The following is a 22,336-nucleotide window of genomic DNA, read 5'->3' as shown; positions in this document are numbered from 1 at the left end:
GAAACAGTAGAGCTTATATAGCCCAGACTAAGGAATTGTGAATAGCCTTGCAGCAGCTCAAAGGACAAGAAGAGGTTAACCCTTGCAGTACTGCATCTCAGGTGTGATGCAACAAACAATGGCCCTAATACACACACTGGAAGCCAGTGCCCATGTGCACAGGACTGCGGCGGCCTTCACCCACCATTGTAACAAATATAAACTACTTAGTCACTATAATGCCCATCCATTTGAACTGGAAATAAGTGGTTATATAGACCTATCATTGACAATTTGTATTGTAAGGATATTTTAAAGTACTGATTGGACAAACTTAAACGGAGGGTGGTATATGATATCATTTCTAGACATTTACCTGCTATCGTGGGGTTGATTGAGACGCATTTTACTGCTGAAAAATTGAAATATATGCGAAAACCTTGGACGCAGTACGAATACCACTCCCACTACTCGGCCTATTCACGAGGTGTCAGTGTTTATATACATAGGAATGTGGACTATGAGCCATATGATCAATGGATTGATAAAGAGGGAAGATTTGTATTCCTATATGGCCGGTGGAAGGGACTGGTATGCGTGCTTGCGTTTGTATATATTCCTCCCCCTTTCTCCTCGGAAGTACTTAGGAAACTTGCAGAGTATTTATGTAAGTGGGATCCGTGTCCTATATTAGTGTCGGGAGATTTTAACTCTATTTTGGATAATAGAGACAGGGTATCCGAGTATAGTGGAAGGGGGAGTATTAATGATCAACTCACGATCCTCAGCGGGATCTGCCGGGAGATGGGTCTTATAGATGTGTGGCAGTTCTTGTACGGGAAAAAAACGGCCTTTTCTTGCTTTAGTAGATCTTGCAGGGCCATGTCTAGGATAGATCTATTTCTAGCAAGTGCAGAATTTTTGGAATTGATTAAAAAAATGAAGTACGAACCACATGGTATATCTGATCATACTCCGATGTTAATTTCGAGGGCTGACTCTCTACCCTCTGTGGGGAAAAAACCCTTTAGGTTAAACCCACATTGGATACAGGTGGTCGGTGACCAAGAAAAAATTGGGAAAGAGATTTCAGAATTCTGGGCACTAAATTATGGATCCACACACATACACTATGTGTGGGATTCCTTGAAGGCCATGATAAGAGGGGCATATAGTATGAGGATTACGCGGAAAAGGGCGGAATATGCTAATACTGAAAAGGGATTGGTAGAGAGGGTCGGGGCGCTTGAGGCGGCCTTGGCCAAACAAAATGAGAACGGCACTCGATCATTACTATTGGAGGCAAAGAGGGAATACCAGAATTTTCTTTATGAAAAGGCGCAACATAGACGCTTTTTCACTGGACAGCAAGATTTTTTTGAGAAAGGCAAGACTGGTAGAATGTTGGCATCAGTGATTTCTAGTCAAAGGGCCCAAATCCCAATAAAGCAAATAAAACTTCCAACGGGTGTACTAACTAATGACAGCTTTAAAATCAAAACTGTAATCGTAGAACACTTCACTAAAGTATATCGGTTGGACCTTGGGGTGGATGACGGGGCCCAGGCTCTTTTCTTTGAAGGTATGGCACTCCCTTGCCTCTCCGGTCAAGATAGTGCCAAACTAAATTTGCCACTCTCTCTTGAAGAGGTGGAGAAAGCTGTTGACAGCATAAAGGGCAATACGGCTCCGGGAAGGGATGGCATACCCTTTGAATTTTACAGAGTATATCGTAAAACCGTATTGCCTCTTCTTTTGCAAATGTTTAATGAATCTTGGAGGAGTGGTTCACTCCCCCCTCCTTGAGGGAAGCCTCCATTTCCTTAATCCTGAAGAAAGATAAAGATAAGACAGAGGTGGGGGCGTATCGCCCTATTTCGCTACTTAACACCGATTACAAGATACTAGCGAATGTGCTCGCAAATAGACTAAGGGGGGTTGTTCACCGTCTGATCCATCCGGATCAGACGGGTTTTATCCCAAAACGAGACATACAATCTAATATCCGCAGGGCCTTTCTAAATGTATATGTTGGGGAGGGGGAGGATCGCTCCATCCTGTCTTTGGATGCCGAGAAGGCCTTTGACAGGGTGGAGTGGCCCTTCCTGTGGGCGACTTTGGATAAAATGAACTTGGGCGAACATTTCATTAAATGGATACAGTTACTTTATTCAGATTCTAGGGCCAGGGTTAAGATAAATGGGATTGACTCGGAACAGCTCCCCCTACAGCTAGGTACTCGACAGGGTTGTCCCCTTTCACCTCTGATATTTGCTCTAGCTCTGGCACCTCTCGCCTGTAAAATCCGGCAGTCTAGTCAGATTGTAGGATTTGGAGGGAGAGGAGAGGAAGATAGGATTAGTCTATACGCGGACGACATTCTCGTATTTCTGAGGCAGGGATGGAAGGCCGTTACACCTGTAATGAATATCTTGAGAGAATATGGGGCGATATCGGGGTATAAAGTAAACTGGGATAAATCTGAACTTTTCCCTCTGGTTCGAGTGCCCCCTGATAGGTCCTTAGGCATTAAGGTTCTTGGATTAAATGACTCCATCCGATACCTGGGTATCAGCATAAGCGCGGACCTGTCCCGATATAACTCCTTAAATATAACTCCTATGATTAATAGGATCAGGGAGAAGATCCGGTCCTGGCAGAAGCTGCCTTTGTCACAGGAGGAAAGGATCGCATTGATTAAGATGGTGGTCCTCCCTATTGCATTATACCCTTTGACAGCATGCCCGATATGAATTGATGACTCCACTTTTGGGTTAGTGGACAAATTGATGAACGACTTAATCTGGGGGAGGGGAAGGGTTAGGATTAAGCAAAAATATCTTTGTATATCGGAGAGAAGGGGTGGCCTTTCCCTTCCATTCCTCCAGGGATATTATATTGCAGCACAGATAAAGTGGTGTTTGGGAAGGGGGAGGGCAGAAAGTCAGGCCGCTTTGCCGTTGGGTATCCTTTCAAGGGATTTCCAGGGGCCATATGGGGACATTTTTTCTGTCTTGGAGACTGGCCATTTGGACATGAGGAAAAAACAATGTTTGATTAGTGATACACTAAACAAGGTTTGGAATAAGATAAAAAAAAATATTGGGTGAGACATTCCCTACACACTTTACTCCACTTTGGCACAATTATAATTTAAAAGAATTTAAGTCAATTGTAGACTATAAATATTGGAATTCACGCGGAATTAACCGCTTAACTCATATAATATCACATGGTAATATTATTCCTTTAGATGCACTAATAAAAGGTATACCATCCTTTGTAGATAGATATAGGTATGCACAAATTAGTCACGCATATATGAGCACTCAGGACAAAAATTTATTGGCCATTAGGACAAGCCCCTTTTTGGACTATTGTTTTAGATTTAAGGATACTCAACTTACACTCTCTCAAATATATCATAAACTCCGGGACTGTTTGGGTGAAATAACCACATTTAAAAGTGAGGGAGGCTAGGAAGCTGAATTGGGTGAGGGGAACAGCTTGGAATGGGATATCGTACAGTATATCAAAACATAAAAAAAGTATCGATCTCTCAGAAATACAGATTGATACAGTTCAAGATTGTTCACCGCCTATACTACTCCCCCTCCTTCCTCGCCAAGATATACAAGGAAAGGAAGGACCTGTGCTGGAAATGTTCGTCAGAAAATGCGGAGTTAAGTCACCTACTATGGGATTGTCCGGAAGTGTGGGGGTATTGGACCAGCATCTATGAGGAACTATATAAAAGATATAAGATCAAGTTGAAGCGAAGTTTTACACAGGCAATATTGGGTCTTTTCTCCCGCTCTGAACTGACCCCCTACCAACTACGAGTTAGCATGGAAAGTTTTATGGTCGCAAAGGCCTTGATAATTAAATATTGGGGTACGAAGAATAGTCCTAGCTTTAATGAATGGAGGGCTCGGCTAGACACTATTGAGGCCTATAGAAGAATGACAAGGAAATTGGAGTGATGGCTCCTGCGGGGGCAGGCTCCCTTACTCGCTTCATGCCCCCAGGATCCCTTATATTTGGAATTTCTGGAAACAGAAGTTAAGGTAGTTATTAAAATGCGGATGGACCCCGCAGCAGGGAAGCAAAAGGGATGGGGTGAGTTAAAAGGAACAAGTGTATTAACTTGTATAAAGTATATTTGTAAATTTTAACTGGTTGATATGAAAATTTGTATATTTGTTCCAGAAAATAATAAAGGATTTAAAAAAAAAAAAGTACTGATTGGTTCTGTCCCTTTAATTCTGTCCCCTTTTATTATAACCATTCTGTGTAATGATGTGCCTTGTAAATGTAGTACCCATCCCCCGTTGTGCTGATAAGACCACATTCCTGAGTGATCTCAGAGACTTGCATGATGCACATTGGAGGAGGGCCTGATGAGAATAACTGTGGCCAGTGGCGTAACTAGAGTTCTATGGGCCCCAGGGCAAACTTTAAATTGGGGCCCCCCCGCCAAGACTCCACCCCCGCCAAGACTCCACCCCCGCCAAGACTCCACCCCCGCCAAGACTCCACCCCCGCCAAGACTCCACCCCCTCCCGGTTTGAAAGTGTTGTAGTTGAATATTAAATAGAAGGAGATAGGGGTTTTAATTTTTTTTTTTTAATGTTACCATATAAAATATAGAAAAAAATGTTAAAAGCGTTCCAGAACAAAGATTCTCCACATAAGGCATAAAGCTTCTTGACCCATATCTTGGTAAATCACCTACAATTAAAAAATATAATAATCACAGAATATTGGCTGTCAGTTTGGTGCCTAATTAGATAAGAATTTCAAATATAATAAATTTTTTTACTTACTGAAATTTGATTGTGAATAAGTAAGAGTTGTGCTTCTTAACAAGAACAGAAATCCAAATAAAACATCAAAATTAACCAGCCAGGTCCAACGAGGAGGCATCAAGTAGAAAGGAACCAATTTGTTCTCACTGTAAGAAAGGAGATGGTAGCATTTATTAAGTGACATAATTAGATATGTTAAATATAAAATTATATACATTTTTTTACTTACCAAAATTTGAATGTGAAAAGGAACGAGTCATGCTTCTTAACCAGAACAGAAATCCAAATGAAACATCAAAATTAACCAGCCAGGTCCAACGAGGAGGCATCAAGTAGAAAGGAACCAATTTGTTCTCACTGTAAGAAAGGAGATGGTAGCATTTATTAAGTGACATAATTAGATATGTTAAATATAAAATTATATACATTTTTTTACTTACCAAAATTTGAATGTGAAAAGGAACGAGTCATGCTTCTTAACCAGAACAGAAATCCAAATGAAACATCAAAATTAACCAGCCAGGTCCAACGAGGAGGCATCAAGTAGAAAGGAACCAATTTGTTCTCACTGTAGGAAAGGAGATGGTAGCATTTATTAAGTTGCATAATTAGATATGTTAAATATAAAATTATATAAATTTTTTACTTACCAAAATTTGATTGTGAATAAGCACGAGTTGTGCTTCTCAACCAGAACAGAAATCCAAATGAAACATCAAAATTAACCAGCCAGGTCCAACGAGGAGGCATCAAGTAGAAAGGAACCAATTTGTTCTCACTGTAGGAAAGGAGATGGTAGCATTTAGTAATTATGTTAAGTATTTTTGATGTTGGTAACATCTGCCTTCTTTTTGATATTAAGCTTTTGTTGTGCAGAAACCAGTGCTGTATTCAAATAGTTCAAAGGCGGTCGTTGTGTTTTAGAGTCTAACAACATCAGAATTGTTTATTAATCTGCATCATTGTTACCAAAAAGAAGGCAGCTAAAATAGAACCAAACTAGTTAACTGTTTAGTACAACCAAAGTTGAATAAATTGAACTGGGTTAGTATGAACTTTGATAATATAACTCCCTGTACCCAACAAACTGCTCACTTACGCAAAATACATATTACTAGAAGTTGCGCCGTCTCGCTTTAGACTCAGCAAATTTGTCAACAATAGCTGGAATGTCCAGTTTTCTTGCTCTTTCATTCTCAATGCTTAGAAGGGCAAGGCCAGAAAGCCGTTGTTGTGACATGCTGTTTCTCAAGTAATTTTTAATCAGAGATAATTTGGAAAATGATCTTTCTGCAGATGCCACCGTCACTGGTAATGTGAGGAAAAGTATTAAAGCTGTACATACATCCGGTAGGGTAGATGACAAAGCAGCATTGTCAATTATAAGCAGGTGTGCCAAATCTTTAACTGTGTGGAGCTCAGAGATCTCATTTTGCAGTGCGCTCCGAAAACTAACCAATTGCCCTGCGAAATCGGAAGATATATCATCTTGGTAATAATGCTGAAATTGCAGTGCAGCTTGAAACAAGTTATCCTCTGATTCAGTCGCCAGCACACGTGGCTGAATGATCCGAAATCTTTCAACTACAGTGTTCATGCTACCAAATCTGCTTGATAACTGGGATGTTATTACATCTAAAGTAGCATAAAAAATAGTAGTTTTAAATCTCTTCTCTGGGTCTTGCAGTCTTTCGTCCAAACATAGCTCCCCACTATGGCGCTTTACTTTGGGCACTCTTTTAATTACAAACATTGCAGGAATTCCCCACTTCTCAGCAAGTTTGATAGCTGTTGTTTTAGCATCTTCAAATTGCTTCCTGTAGCTGCTAAGAGCTTCAATGGCATTATGAATTAAATGGGCTGCATTGCACAGATCCATATGTTCTGACTGCAGAACCTTTGATATTGCATTTATATGCTCCAGAACTTTACTCTGTAGAACAAGTAGGAAGACAAACTCAAAAGATTCAATTTTATTCCTAAGGACCCTGGCCTCTTCCCTCTCTTTACTTTTGGTCGAAGTCAATATTAATTTAGACAGTGCTTTAAGGACATCAACAAACCGAAAGCGTAGGGCAAGCAGCGAGTCATAACGGGATGACCATCGTGTTGGGCACAGTCTTTTTAGGGTCACAGAGGATTCAGTGGTTAGTGACTGAAGAACAGACCATCGGGTGATACTTTCTCCAAAAAAAACATACAAACTCTGTATCACCTCAAAAAATCTTGACACCTCAGGTACGTGGCTCACGGCATCTTGTAGAACTAAATTAAGGTTGTGGGCTGCACAGTGAATGTACAAGGCATTTCTTTCTTTCTTTTGAATGCGAGTTTGAACACCCGAGTATACTCCACTCATGGTGGCAGCACCATCATAACCCTGCCCCCGACATTTTGATAGCTGTAAACCTCTACTTTCTATACATTTTATAATGTCATTTTCAAGTCCTGCAGCACTAGGGTCTTCTACGACATGAAAACCTAAAAATGCTTCTTGTATAGCTATAGCAGTTGCCCTTTGGGTTTTGTCTCTGCTTACAGTCACATATCGGAATATTTGACTTAATTGGTCAACTTTAGAAACATCTTGTGTTGTGTCCATAATTATTGAATAAAAATTGGAGGCTTTAATTTCACTCACAATGCCTTCTTCTACTTTTTTTGAAAGGATATCTATTATTTCATTTTGTATTTTGGGGCTTAGGTATTTAGCTGTCCCCTGCGGTAACTGGAGTAGCTCCTTCAAAACATGGTCATATTCTGCGAGCAGCTCTACAATAGAGAGAAAGTTGCCATTATTACTCTCGCCTATTTTTTCGACATGACCACGGAAAGCTAGATTAGACATTGCCATGGTTAAGGTCACATTGGTTATTCGATGAAGGACTTGTCGCCAAAAGTTTTTCTCTTTTAAAATTTGTCTTTCAGTCTCTGCATCTATGTTTTTTTTTCTCCTCCATTGATCATACACAATACAAGCGTCCATGTGAGCTTGGGAAGCTTCATGAATCTGTATTTTTGCTGAGAGCCTTTGCCATTTTTTTATTCCTTTAGCCCATGCAGGTTCAAAGCCTAATCTTTTACGATCACCAAATAACCAGCATGGCTCGCAATAAGCAACGTTTAGCTTTGGAGAGTAGCATAACCACATGACAGGAATCTTATGGCCTGCTTTTGTAATTCTGTCATAGTACTTCTCAGAGAAACACCTGTTATCGTTATCTCTGGGAAATGGCCCGTTAGGTCTGCAGGGGCCATTAGAAAGAATAAATTTTTTTATGTTGGGGTCTTTTATTGTAATGGGAAAATGTCCCCTATCTGTAACATACTTTTCTCCAAGTAAAGTACGTTCTATACAGACAGTGCCAGCATCTTCACTTTCTAAACTTTCTTGTACTTCAGATATACTGGCACTTGTATGCGGCTCCACTTCTTCAATGCTAGGACTGAAGCTACATGTTTCACTGTGGATACTATCCTCCTCCATCAACGATTGAGAGCTTTCAATAACTGTACTAGTAGAAGGTCTCTCAGTCTCACTTATGTCCTCACACTGACCAGTTATGGTCTCAGTAGTTGCAGAACCACCAGAAGCACCAGCAGCCTGTGAAAAATAGCTGCTTATTTTTGGGAGTTTCTGAGTTTTTTTCTCATCTTCCCTTTTTCTTTTGCGTTTTTGTGAGCCACTCATATGATGGTAAGACGACATTATGGTGGATTAGGTTAGTTGCTGCGACACAAATTTATTTAATCTGCAAATTAAATATGAAAATTGCCTGAGTTTTAAAGACTTTGAGATTGAAAAAACGGCAACAATGGCATAAAACAGTTCTTTTCCAACTGAAATACAAAACTCACTAGTGAGGCACACCCCAATTGTTGGGGAGACACTACTCCATTATTGGTACAGAAGAACGAAAAGGACAGATTTGTTACAAACCTGAGCCGAACTGAGCCTACAGACCCGTCACATGCCGGAGACCTAAGCGCACCTTTGTGACATCAGGCATAAAGAAAACAGGCGAAATGGATCAAGGGCCAGGGAATTTTAATACAAGGTAACAGACGTACAAGACAATAACAGGAGTGCCTCAGTTACTGTTACAGATCAGCGGGTGTGGACCCACTGCGCCACTGACTGGCTATACTCTGGAGGGGCGTGACTAAGCAACTACCTGGTCTTCACTAGAGCCTCTGATGGTGAGGATAGGCTTGGCTGCAGGTAGTTGCCAGGTGCCACTCCAGAGCAGTCCCCGAGTCAGTGGCAGCATTCATACAGTATAACGTGTCTCCTTGTGGCCTCAAGTGTCAAAATACCCATTTCTTTTAACCACCTCAGCCCCCAGTGCTTAAACACCCTGAAAGACCAGGCCACTTTTTACACTTCTGACCTACACTACTTTCACCATTTATTGCTCGGTCATGCAACTTACCACCCAAATGAATTTTACCTCCTTTTCTTCTCACTAATAGAGCTTTCATTTGGTGGTATTTCATTGCTGCTGACATTTTTAATTTTTTTGTTATTAATCCAAATTTAACGATTTTTTTGCAAAAAAATGACATTTTTCACTTTCAGTTGTAAAATTTTGCAAAAAAAACGAGATCCATATATAAATTTTGCTCTAAATTTATTGTTCTACATGTCTTTGATAAAAAAAAAATGTTTGGGTAAAAAAAAAATGGTTTGGGTAAAAGTTATAGCGTTTACAAACTATGGTACAAAAATGTGAATTTCCGCTTTTTGAAGCAGCTCTGACTTTCTGAGCACCTGTCATGTTTCCTGAGGTTCTACAATGCCCAGACAGTACAAACACCCCACAAATGACCCCATTTCGGAAAGTACACACCCTAAGGTATTCGCTGATGGGCATAGTGAGTTCATAGAACTTTTTATTTTTTGTCACAAGTTAGCGGAAAATGATTTTTTTTTTTGTTTTTTTTTTCTTACAAAGTCTCATATTCCACTAACTTGTGACAAAAAATAAAAACTTCCATGAACTCACTATGCCCATCACGAAATACCTTGGGGTCTCTTCTTTCCAAAATGGGGTCACTTGTGGGGTAGTTATACTGCCCTGGCATTTTCCAGGGGCCCTAATGTGTGGTGAGTAGGTAAATGACCAGTGAAATCCGAAAGGTGCTCTTTGGAATATGGGCCCCTTTGCCCACCTAGGCTGCAAAAAAGTGTCACACATCTGGTATCTCCGTACTCAGGAGAAGTTGGGGAATGTGTTTTGGGGTGTCTTTTTACATATACCCATGCTGGGTGAGAGAAATATCTTGGCAAAAGACAACTTTTCCCATTTTTTTATACAAAGTTGGCATTTGACCAAGATATTTATCTCACCCAGCATGGGTATATGTAAAATGACACCCCAAAACACATTCCCCAACTTCTCCTGAAAACGGAGATACCAGATGTGTGACACTTTTTTGCAGCCTAGATGCGCAAAGGGGCCCAAATTCCTTTTAGGAGGGCATTTTTAGACATTTGGATACCAGACTTCTTCTCACGCTTTGGGGCCCCTAGAATGCCAGGGCAGTATAAATACCCCACATGTGACCCCATTTTGGAAAGAAGACACCCCAAGGTATTCAATGAGGGGCATGGCGAGTTCATAGAAATTTATTTTTTTTTGGCACAAGTTAGCGGAAATTGATATTTTTTATTTTTTTCTCACAAAGTCTCCCGTTCCGCTAACTTGGGACAAAAATTTCAATCTTTCATGGACTCAATATGCCCCTCACGGAATACCTGGGGGTGTCTTCTTTCCGAAATGGGGTCACATGTGGGGTATTTATACTGCCCTGGCATTCTAGGGGCCCTAAAGCGTGAGAAGAAGTCTGGAATATAAATGTCTAAAAAATTTTACGCATTTGGATTCCGTGAGGGGTATGGGGAGTTCATGTGAGATTTTATTTTTTGTCACAAGTTAGTGGAATATGAGACTTTGTAAGAAAAAAAAAAAAAAAATCCGCTAACTTGGGCCAAAAAAATGTCTGAATGGAGCCTTACAGAGGGTGATCAATGACAGGGGGGTGATCAATGACAGGGGGGTGATCAATGACAGGGGGGTGATCAATGACAGGGGGGTGATCAATGACAGGTGGGGGGGTGATCAATGACAGGTGGGGGGGTGATCAATGACAGGGGGGGGGGTGATCAATGACAGGGGGGGTGATCAATGACAGGGGGGTGATCAGGGAGTCTATATGGGTTGATCACCACAGTCATTGATCATGCCCCTGTAAGGCTTCATTCAGACGTCCGGATGCGTTTTGCGGATCCGATCCATCTATCAGTGCATCCGTAAAAATCATGCGGACATCTGAATGGAGCTTTACAGGGGGGTGATCAGGGAGTCTATATGGGGTGATAACCACAGTCATTGATCACGCCCCTGTAAGGCTTCATTCAGACGTCCGGATGCGTTTTGCGGATCCGATCCATCTATCAGTGCATCCGTAAAAATCATGCGGACATCTGAATGGAGCTTTACAGGGGGGTGATCAGGGAGTCTATATGGGGTGATAACCACAGTCATTGATCACGCCCCTGTAAGGCTTCATTCAGACGTCCGGATGCGTTTTGCGGATCGGATCCATCTATCAGTGCATCCGTAAAAATCATGTGGACATCTGAATGGAGCTTTACAGGGGGGTAATCAATGACAGGGGGGTAATCAATGACAGGGGGGTGATCAGGGAGTCTATATGGGGTGATCACCACAGTCATTGATCATGCCCCTGTAAGGCTTCATTCAGACGTCCGGATGCGTTTTGCGGATCCGATCCATCTATCAGTGGATCCGTAAAAATCATGCGGACGTCTGAATGGAGCTTTACAGGGGGGTAATCAATGACAGGGGGGTGATCAGGGAGTCTATATGGGGTGATAACCACAGTCATTGATCATGCCCCTGTAAGGCTTCATTCAGACGTCCGGATGCGTTTTGCGGATCCGATCCATCTATCAGTGCATCCGTAAAAATCATGCGGACATCTGAATGGAGCTTTACAGGGGGGTAATCAATGACAGGGGGGTAATCAATGACAGGGGGGTGATCAGGGAGTCTATATGGGGTGATCACCACAGTCATTGATCATGCCCCTGTAAGGCTTCATTCAGACGTCCGGATGCGTTTTGCGGATCCGATCCATCTATCAGTGGATCCGTAAAAATCATGCGGACATCTGAATGGAGCTTTACAGGGGGGTAATCAATGACAGGGGGGTAATCAATGACAGGGGGGTGATCAGGGAGTCTATATGGGGTGATCACCACAGTCATTGATCATGCCCCTGTAAGGCTTCATTCAGACGTCCGGATGCGTTTTGCGGATCCGATCCATCTATCAGTGCATCCGTAAAAATCATGCGGACATCTGAATGGAGCTTTACAGGGGGGTAATCAATGACAGGGGGGTAATCAATGACAGGGGGGTGATCAGGGAGTCTATATGGGGTGATCACCACAGTCATTGATCATGCCCCTGTAAGGCTTCATTCAGACGTCCGGATGCGTTTTGCGGATCCGATCCATCTATCAGTGGATCCGTAAAAATCATGCGGACGTCTGAATGGAGCTTTACAGGGGGGTAATCAATGACAGGGGGGTGATCAGGGAGTCTATATGGGGTGATAACCACAGTCATTGATCATGCCCCTGTAAGGCTTCATTCAGACGTCCGGATGCGTTTTGCGGATCCGATCCATCTATCAGTGCATCCGTAAAAATCATGCGGACATCTGAATGGAGCTTTACAGGGGGGTAATCAATGACAGGGGGGTAATCAATGACAGGGGGGTGATCAGGGAGTCTATATGGGGTGATCACCACAGTCATTGATCATGCCCCTGTAAGGCTTCATTCAGACGTCCGGATGCGTTTTGCGGATCCGATCCATCTATCAGTGGATCCGTAAAAATCATGCGGACGTCTGAATGGAGCTTTACAGGGGGGTAATCAATGACAGGGGGGTGATCAGGGAGTCTATATGGGGTGATAACCACAGTCATTGATCATGCCCCTGTAAGGCTTCATTCAGACGTCCGGATGCGTTTTGCGGATCCGATCCATCTATCAGTGGATCCGTAAAAATCATGCGGACATCTGAATGGAGCTTTACAGGGGGGTGATCAATGACAAGGGGGGGTGATCAGGGAGTCTATATGGGGTGATCAGGGGTGATCAGGGGCTAATAAGGGGTTAATAAGTGACGGGGGGGGTGTAGTGTAGTGTAGTGGTGCTTGGTGCTACTTATTACTGAGCTACCTGTGTCCTCTGGTGGTCGATCCAAACAAAGGGGACCACCAGAGGACCAGGTAGCAGGTATATTAGACGCTGTTATCAAAACAGCGTCTAATATACCTGTTAGGGGTTAAAAAAAACACATCTCCAGCCTGCCAGCGAACGATCGCCGCTGGCAGGCTGGAGATCAACTCTCTTACCTTCCGTTCCTGTGAGCGCGCGCGCCTGTGTGCGCGCGTTCACAGGAAATCTCGCGTCTCGCGAGATGACGCGTATATGCGTCCACTCGGAATGAATCAACCACCTCCAGGACGCGTCTGTGCGTACAGCGGTCCGGAGGTGGTTAAATGGGTATTTTTCATGATATACAGTGGGTACGGTACGGATAATTATTACCGTCCACTGATGATCCATCCATCGGCCCCACTCCAGCCCTGATTTCAGACGATAATAATGTCTGAATTCAGGGGGTGTGTGGCGGATGGATGGATGATCAGGGGACAACATGGATGAATCATTGCATTACTAATACTACCTACCAGTCTATAGACCAGTCCAGCAGGCAGTGAGGCAGGAGAAGATGGTCCTGGAGTGCAGTACTTCTGCTGCAATGCCCAGCGCTCGCCCTTGGTGTCTGTCTGTCGGTCGGTTGGTCGGTCGGTCCTCTTCTTTCTTCCTCGGAGAATCGCGCCCTGAGCCCTCTAATCTGTGCTGGCACAGGCACACACTGCTGGGGGGCGGGGCTCTGCCTCTTTTAAATCTGTTCTGGCGGGCTTTTGCGGCGCCTGTGCGCCTAGAGTCTACTCTCCTGAGTCCTCCTGACGTCAGACGGTCAGAGACTCTCATCTCGCGTGAGCGGAGGGACGGGTCACGCGGCCGTGGTCATGTGGGTGTATTGTGGGCGTATTGTGGGCGTGTGTAGCTTGAGGGAGGGCCCGGCAGAGGAGCGGCAGCAGCTGAGTGAGGGAGAACGGTGCACACAGGCAGCGCAGGTGAATCAAGCACAGTCGCACAGATCAGTTTCGCAGGGCCCGCCTGCCGCCGCAAGCACTCTGCAGCGGGCGGCGGGCCCCCCCTCCCGCCGGGCCCGGTCGCAGTCGCACTCTCTGCGACCGCGATCGTTACGCCCCTGACTGTGGCCTGGACTAACAATTAATTGGGATTCCATCTGGAAATTCATCCTAGGTAGGATTGATTTGCCCTATCTTTTGTACACCCTGGGGTGTCGGTCATGTGTTATAACGTCGGCTACTGATATTTACTTTTTATTATTCAGTATGTGATTTCGGTACACAATTACAAATGACTGTTGGAGCTCTGAGTAGCCAAACCGGCAGCAATCAGTAGATCACTAGGGCTTACAAAGGTAGCAGCGCTCACCTAAAAAACAACTCCCAGAAGCACGGACGCAGCCTGGATCAGCTGCTGACTTGTATTATGAAGAAAACAGAAGGTCCAGCTTCTAAAAATCCAATTTCTTTATTCCAGCGGTTTAAAAGTTTTCCATACACAGGACAGTAGTATACAATCTACGCGTTTCGGACTCACAAATTACAGTCCTTACTGATTCATTCTCAGAAGGGGTTGTTCAGATGTGACAACCCCTTTAAAGGTCATGATTTTTAAGCATGTGCCCGCAGCCTTCCTGCCTAACTAGAATATTCATAGTTACCTGCTCCAGACCTCTCCGGTCCTCTGTGCTGCTTCCATCTTCTGGTTTCCATGCACTGAACATGCACTGCTCCAGCCAATGACTGCCTTTAGCAGTGATGTGGCCACAAGCATCATGTCACCACTGAAGCCAGTCATTGGCTGGAGAGGTGCATGCATCCATGCCCATATACCACCAGATGCAAACAGTGCGGGGACTGGAAGATAGAGGCAGTGGAGAACTGGAGCATTTTGGAGCTGGTAAGTATGAATCTTCTGTTTCAACAGGCAGATTGTGGACACTTGCTTAAAAATCATTAAAACCAGAAAACCCCTTTAAGGGTCCATTCACACGTCCGTTTTTTCTTTCCTGATCTGTTCCGTTTTTTGCTGAACAGATCTGGACCAGATCTGGACCCATTCATTTTCAATGGGTCCTGGAAAAAAACGGACAGCTCAATGTCTGATTTTTTTCAGGACCCATTGAAAATGAATGGGTCCAGATCTGGTCCAGATCTGTTCAGCAAAAAACGGAACAGATCAGGAAAGAAACAACGGACGTGTGAATGGACCCTTAGTGTATGAAAACTCTGTTGTAATAAGCAGTGTACGTAACTAGAGTTGTTGCGATACCAAATTTTTGATTCGGTTCCGATACCATACAAAAGTATTGCGATACTTGATACCATTCGATACCACGCGAAAAAATAAACCAAAAAAGCCAAATGCATTCCGCATTTAAAAAAATGGCGAATCGCACAGTTTTTACTTATTTTTTCTGTTCCGGCGTTCACCGCATTGATTTTTTTTCTATTTTAATAGTTTGGACTTTTCTGATGTGGCGATATGTAATATGTTTATTTATTGTTTATACATTTTATATGTTAAATTGAGAAAGGGGGTGATTCATACTTAATATTTTGGTGTGTTTTTTTTTAAACTTTTTATTTTTTCTTTACACATTTTATTTAATAACTATTTCCCCCCTTAGGGGCCAGAACCTGGGATCTTTCATCCCTTATCCTATTCACCCTGATAGAGCTCTATCAGGGTGAATAGGACTTCACACTGTCCCTGCTGCTCTGTGCTCTGTGCACACAGCCTTCAGTAGCGTCCTGGCTGCTATGGTAACCGATCGGAGCCCCAGGATTACACTGCTGGGGCTCCGATCAGAAGCTGCCACTGCACCACCAATGAGGGGGAGGGGAGAGGACCCTGTGGCAACTGCCACCAATGATTTTAATAATGGGGGGAGGGGGCACTGTGCCAATGATTTTAAGGGGGGGGGGCGCACTGCGCCACCAATGATAATTACCCCTTAATACAGGAGGTGGGTACTGGCAGATCAGCGGCAGTTAACCCCCTCAGGTGCCGCATCTAAGGGGTTAACTGCCGCTGATCGCAGCTCCCTGTCAGGGGCAGGGTGCTGGAAATGCGATTCTGCTGCCGGCACCCGCCTCCTGTATTATGTGTTAAATACTTCTTTATATGAGTCCAGACTAAGTATTAGGCTACACAGAGAGGCGCCCAGAGATGTCCCTGCACTTACCATTATTCCTGAGCGCCGCTCCGTTCGCCCGCAGTGCCCCATTACTGTCTCCTCTCCTGCTCCACATGCTAATTACTATCGGAGCGATGGGGAGGAGACATCAGCTTCTCTAGTGGGCGTTCCTTCTCCCTGCGCTGCGATTGGACAGCGCTACAGCCAGGGAGAAGGAACACCCACTAGAGAAGCTGATGTCTCCTCCCCATTGCTCCGATAGGAGCAGGAGAGGAGACAGTAATGGGGCACTGCGGGTGAACGGAGCGGCGCCCAGGAATAATGGTAAGTGCAGGGACATCGCTGGGCACCGCTCTGTGTAGGAAAAGTCCTATCATTGGTGGCGCAGTGCGCCCGCCCCTCCTCCGCCCCTCTCTCCATTCATTGGTGGCAGCAGCAGCACAGGGGGGAGGGAGAGACAGCTTCCTTCTCCCCTGTGCTGCTGAGAGAACATGAGTGCGCCGACAGCAGCGCACTCATGTTCAGAGATACTAGACTGCGCAGCAGCGCAGCCCAGTATCGAAAAAATTGAAATCCCGGTATCGTATCAATACCAGGACAAAAGTATTGATTGGGTATCGAAATTTCAATACCCGCAACAATACCCTATACGTAACACAATATGCTGTGGCAGAGTGGAACCTGGGAGCATAGTTGTCAGCCAGACTGCAGCAGTTCTGCTTGTATACATTGGGATCAACTGAAGGTGGTCAGTACAAGATATTTTTTACACTTGCTCATGTTAGTTTTGCTCTCTCTATTTTTTTTGAATAAGATAGCTCCAATTTAGGTTCCAAACAACAGCACATGTCTTAGAATGCCAAGGAGGAAGCATATAGCAGTTGGTAGCTGCAGTAGTTGGAAGTATTTAAGCCTACAATAGCTTATTACCATCTTGGGAATTCAATCCTTGTTCCTAATTTCCAGGTGAAGATACAAAGGGTAAACAATTATAATGTGCTAACATTTCCATTATCATCTTTTGTTAGTGTCTATGAAGCGGCATTCTATAAAAAAATAAAAAAAACATTTCTAACATTTCTATTCAGCCTTGAAATGCTGTATTTGATTTCCTGTGATATCTCCTCTTTCTGTCACATCTTTAGTAATTACATTTTCTTTGTGTTACATCAATTCTATTCTTCTTTGTTCAATTATGCCATCCATTAAAATATGGGCAATGCGTGAATTGCTACCTGGAAATAAGTAAAGTGATTTTGATACCGATTCTTAGCATTGCATGTTCATTTTCTGTTGGTTTATTGCATACTTAAAGAATTACATTTACCTTTCGTTGCATCTAATCAATGTTTGCATTCTAAGCAATGAGCAAAAGAACAATTTATTTGATTGCTGAAAACACTGAAATGTTGGCTTTGATTATAATCAGGCACTATATTCACTGTTAGCCCAGCGGCCTGTGTCGGCGCCGCTGCCCCTATCAGCAGGCACGGGCGCCGGGCTCCCTCTTTTCCCTTCTGCCGCCCAGCTGACAAACACTGGCAGCAACTAACTTAACTCTGCTACATGTGATCCATGCCAGTTTTTCCTTGCTGCTGGAAACTTGCACTGCTGCTGAAGCTTGCATGGGTGTGTCTCTCTTTCCTATGTGGCAACACATACACGCCCTCTGTCTCAGCAGCCAATGGCCGGATGTATTTAAAGGCACTTCCTACTACAGGAAGTTGCCTGAGCAACCTCAGTGTCTAGCTTGTCTAGTCCCTGTGCAAAGGTGTTTATCTTGTCTGCCTTCCTGTGTACCGAATCCTGCTATTGAACTCTATAACAATCACTAGTAACCATTGAAATGATTAATAGAACCTATGCTGAGCGATATTATGGTATTAAAGATTTAATCTGTACATTTATGGATAAGCTATTGTGCATGCAGTCTGTGTATAGTTTTGCTGATTTTATTCTCTTGGATGAATTATTATTTCATGTAGGTTACTGTTTTCCCCTGAATGCATTGGCTTATTGTATGTTTTATTATTATTTTTATTATTATTATTATTATTATTATTATTATTATTATTATTATTATTATGTTGTTCTTATCCGAAAACAACCTCTTTCAGAATGCAGCCCTTGCTCCTGGCACCATCATCTTGGTACATCCATAGAACTGGCCACTGCAGGAGAAATTTAGCATTACATGGCTGCCATTGAAATAAATGACCATTCTTGTAATATGAGCTTGATGTCACCAGGATGGGAGCTGCCCATGCAGAGTGTCTCTCTTCTAGCTCATATAGAGGTGCCCTGATCAGTCCCTAATAAGAAATATTTACTGACATTCTCCTCTTAAGGGGAATTTGTCACCAGTTTTCTGCTGACCTCACTATTGAAGCCTAATAGCTCCAGTACATGCCAATGCGTCCCCATATTTATGAGCTCACGGCTCTCCCCGCCCACCTGCCTCTGATTAAGTTTTTTCCATATGAATCAGCAGCAGGTGGTAGGAAGAGCCATGAGCTCATGAATATTCAGGACTCATGATTATGCGCTACAGCTGTTCAATGCAAGTTTTTGTCAAAACAGCTGTGTCAATTAAAGAAAGTGACTTAGTATTTTGTTACGTCACTTATGATTCCCTTAGTTAGGACAACATAAAACTGGTGACAGATTCCCTTTTGGAAATACTATTTAATTATAATAGAGTTTTTTTTCATGTGGTCATGAACATTATCACTATCACTTTTCTTGGATGCTGCTGATTCTCCTGGTGTAGGGAATCTCTCAGGTGATACTTGTGGAAATGTGCAATGTACTGTAGTTATCCTCCAAGAGGAACAAAACAAAACTGTAGGTAACTACCCTGTAAACCAATCTCTGATCAGTTACAGAGCATGAAACATTATTAGGGATATCAGCCAAACCATAGACGCCCATCTGGAGACAACACAATGTTAACCCAGCGGTCCATGCCAGCACTGCTGCCCCTAACCACGGGCACGGGGGCGTCGGGCTCCCTCTTTCCCTCCTGCACACCGTTCTGACATGCACGGGAAGCAGATAACAAGGAGTTTCCTTCCTGCTGGAGACCTGTACTGGTGTTTGAGCTTGCATAGGTGTGTCTCTCTTCACCTATGAAGCAGCACATACACGCCCTCTGTCTCACCAGCCTATGGCTGGATTGCAGCAGGTACTGTATTTAAAGGAGCTTCCTACCACAGGAAGATGCCTGAGCAACTCATGGTCTCTAGCTTGTCTATCTCCAAGTGAAAAGGTGTTTCTCTTGTCTGCGTCACTGTGTACTGGACCCTGCTTATTGAACTCCTGGACTTTGCCTGTTTTGCGCCTGCTTCTGACCTCGAACTTTGTTTTTGGACTTTGCCTGTTTGCCGCCTGCTTCTGACCTCGAATTTTGTTTATGGACTTTGTTTGTTTGCCGCCTGCCTCTGACCTTGAACTTCACTTACTGACCTTACTTGATCGCTGTTTGTCCAGACCCGGCCAGGCCCAGATCCTCCTGGCGACGCACATCCCCTCGGTGCTTGCACCGGGTACTCTGACCACCTGGTCAGCTGCCACTGACTCGGGGACTGCTCTGGAGTGGCACCTGGCAACTACCCTAACAGTTCAATCCTATCCTCACCATCAGAGGCTTAGTGAAGACCAGGTAGTTGCTTAGTTACGCCCCTCCAGAGTGCAGCCATTGCCAATGCATTAGGTCTCCTGCACACGACCGTATGGCTTTTCAGTGTTTTGTGATCCGTTTTTCAGGGATCCGTTGCTCCGTTTTAGTTTTCGTTGTGTTTCCGTTCTGTTTTTCCGTATGGCATATACATTATACAGTAATTGCATAGAAAGAATTGGGCTGGGCATAACATTTTCAATAGATGGTTCCGCAAAAACGGATACGGAAGACATACGGAGTACATTCTGTATGTGTTCCTTTTGCGGACCCATTGACTTGCATGGAGCCACGGAACGTGATTTGTGGGCAATAATAGTACATGTTCTATCTTTCAACGGAACGGAAAAACAGAAATATGGAAACGGAATGCATACGGAGTACATTCAGTTTTTTTGCGGAACCATTGAAATTAATGGTTCTGTATACGGAATGCAAAAAACGGGGGAAAAAAACAGTTGTGTGCAGGAGGCCTTACAATACTTCTGTATTGTAATGCATTGGCTGTAAGTGTATTATCAGTGTAATACACTTCAGCCAGCTTGCCTGTGAGATCCAGGGGGCTTGGTCTCACAGGCATACAGAGAAGGCAGACACGATACCTAAAGAAGGCATCTGGCTGCCGTCCAAGCCATTGGGTCCCCGTCACAGCAGCGAGGGGACCCAATGGACACCTGGCAGGATACCGCACATGCCACGGTCAGCACTGACCGCGGCAGTGCGAGGGTTAATGCATCGGCATCTGTGTTTTCACCAAGGCCAGCGCATACAGCAGGGGTCCGGCTATCAGTGACCGCCCAATCAGAGCTCCGTAGCTGTACGGCGCTGGTATTTGTGACCCTGTTCCCAGTGCCATACATGTATGGCTCTGGTATCCTACGGGTTAATTCCATTGCGTTGTACATCTAGATGGAGTTACACAAATATAAAAATACAATAAACAAGAAGGACCAGGCCGTTTTTTGGAAACTTGACGTGTCACTTTATGTGGTGATAACTTCGGAATGCTTTTACTTATCCAAGCCATTCTGAGATTTTTTTCTTGCGACACCTTGTATTTCATGATAGTGAAAAATGTTAGTCGATATAATTCACCTTTAATAATAAAAAAATCCCAAATTTACCGAAAATTTGAAAAAATGTGCAACTTTCGTAATTAGAATTTCTCTGCTTTTAAGGCAGATAGTGATACATCATAAGAGTTATTACCTTACATTCCCAATATGTTCCCTTTCATGTTTGTATCATTTTGTAAATGTAGTTTTATTTTTTAGGATCTTATAAGGCTTAGAATTTTAGAAGCAAATTTTAAAATTTTTACGAAAATTTCCAAAACCCACTTTTTTAGCCTCTTACAGACACAGGGCGCACAGACACTTAAGGACACAGGGCGTACAGGTACACCCTGTGTAGTTCCGATCACCGCCATGTGGCGGGCGGTGATCTGAACAAGGTGCCTGCTCAAATCATTGAGCAGGCAATTTGGTACAATGCCCAGAGGGGTCCTGTGACCCCCCTTGTCGGCGATCGCAGCAACCCGAAGGTCAATTCAGACCTGCGGTTTGCTGCGTTTCCGGGTTATTCGGGTCTCTGGTGAATCGATAACCCGGAATAGGACAGTGATCGGTGGTGTGATAATACACCACCAATCACCGTCCTGCGATCCTGGATCGCTTCTGATTGGCTGGGCAGGTGGGCAGGCGGACCGACAAATTTGAATTGCCAGAGCTCCTCTCCCCGATAGTGAGGGAGAGTTAGGGAAATTTTTTTTTTTTTATTGTGTTGTAGCACCCGGATCGGGTGTCTGGGGTCCTCAGCACTCAGCTGTGTGACCCTAACCCCCCAGGGGTGCTGCAGCTTGTCCCCCCGCCCCCCCACACACATTTTTTGCATGCACTGACTGTGGCCAGCACTCTTAACGTCCGGCCACTGTTAGCGCATCGCCCACCCCATCGCTGATCAGCTTTGTACCACTGATCAGCGTGTTTGAATCTTAATTTTTTTTTATTTATTAATTTTTTACTCTTTTTGGGAATTTAATTTTTTTTGTTATTTATATAATTTTTTTTCTGTTAGGTGTAGGGCAAAGTACGTGAACACCTGTCCCCCACACACACACGCACACTGAATAAAGTTTTATATGCACACACACACATACTCCCCTATAGCCCGCTGGACGTTCTCGGCCGAGGAGGCATTCGCCCTGCTTCCCTCCGAATCCGAAAGCCCCAGTGAGGACGAGGATGACTCCACTTTCCTCTTGTCATCCGCGTCCTCCTTATCATCTAGCGATGATGCTGAGCCCACAAGGCGGCGGAGACGCCGCCAGGCGGAGCAATGGGGACCGCCATGCTAGGGACACTGTGGCCCACACTAGTACGAGCAGCTCTGGGGCTCGTACTAGTTTTCCGGCCCCTACCGGTGAACTTGCATGGTGTACCCCAGAGGATTTTGAGCCTGTGATTCCT

At 44.0% G+C, this 22,336-nt stretch overlaps 1 protein-coding gene and 1 long non-coding RNA gene across 3 annotated transcripts in view; one reads left to right on the top strand and one right to left on the bottom strand.

Moving 5' to 3' along the window:
• The window catches only part of NALCN (sodium leak channel, non-selective), a 1,068,865-nt gene that overhangs the window by 739,951 nt on the left and 306,578 nt on the right, over positions 1-22,336 (top strand). The gene's annotated exons all lie outside the window — the stretch shown is intronic.
• LOC120995828 lies at positions 4,830-13,680 on the bottom strand. 2 transcript variants are annotated; one of them, XR_005777680.1, is made up of 5 exons: positions 13,581-13,680; positions 5,438-5,565; positions 5,228-5,355; positions 5,017-5,144; positions 4,830-4,933 (listed from the first exon to the last, which is right to left on the bottom strand). It is a non-coding gene; the product is annotated as an uncharacterized LOC120995828 (long non-coding RNA). The 2 variants fall into 2 exon arrangements; XR_005777679.1 differs by lacking the exon at positions 13,581-13,680 and having other exon boundaries at positions 5,438-6,191.

The sequence above is a fragment of the Bufo bufo genome, chromosome 3 (assembly GCF_905171765.1).
Source record: "Bufo bufo chromosome 3, aBufBuf1.1, whole genome shotgun sequence".
Lineage (NCBI taxonomy): Eukaryota > Metazoa > Chordata > Amphibia > Anura > Bufonidae > Bufo > Bufo bufo.
This window is presented reverse-complemented; position numbering and strand designations above follow the sequence as displayed.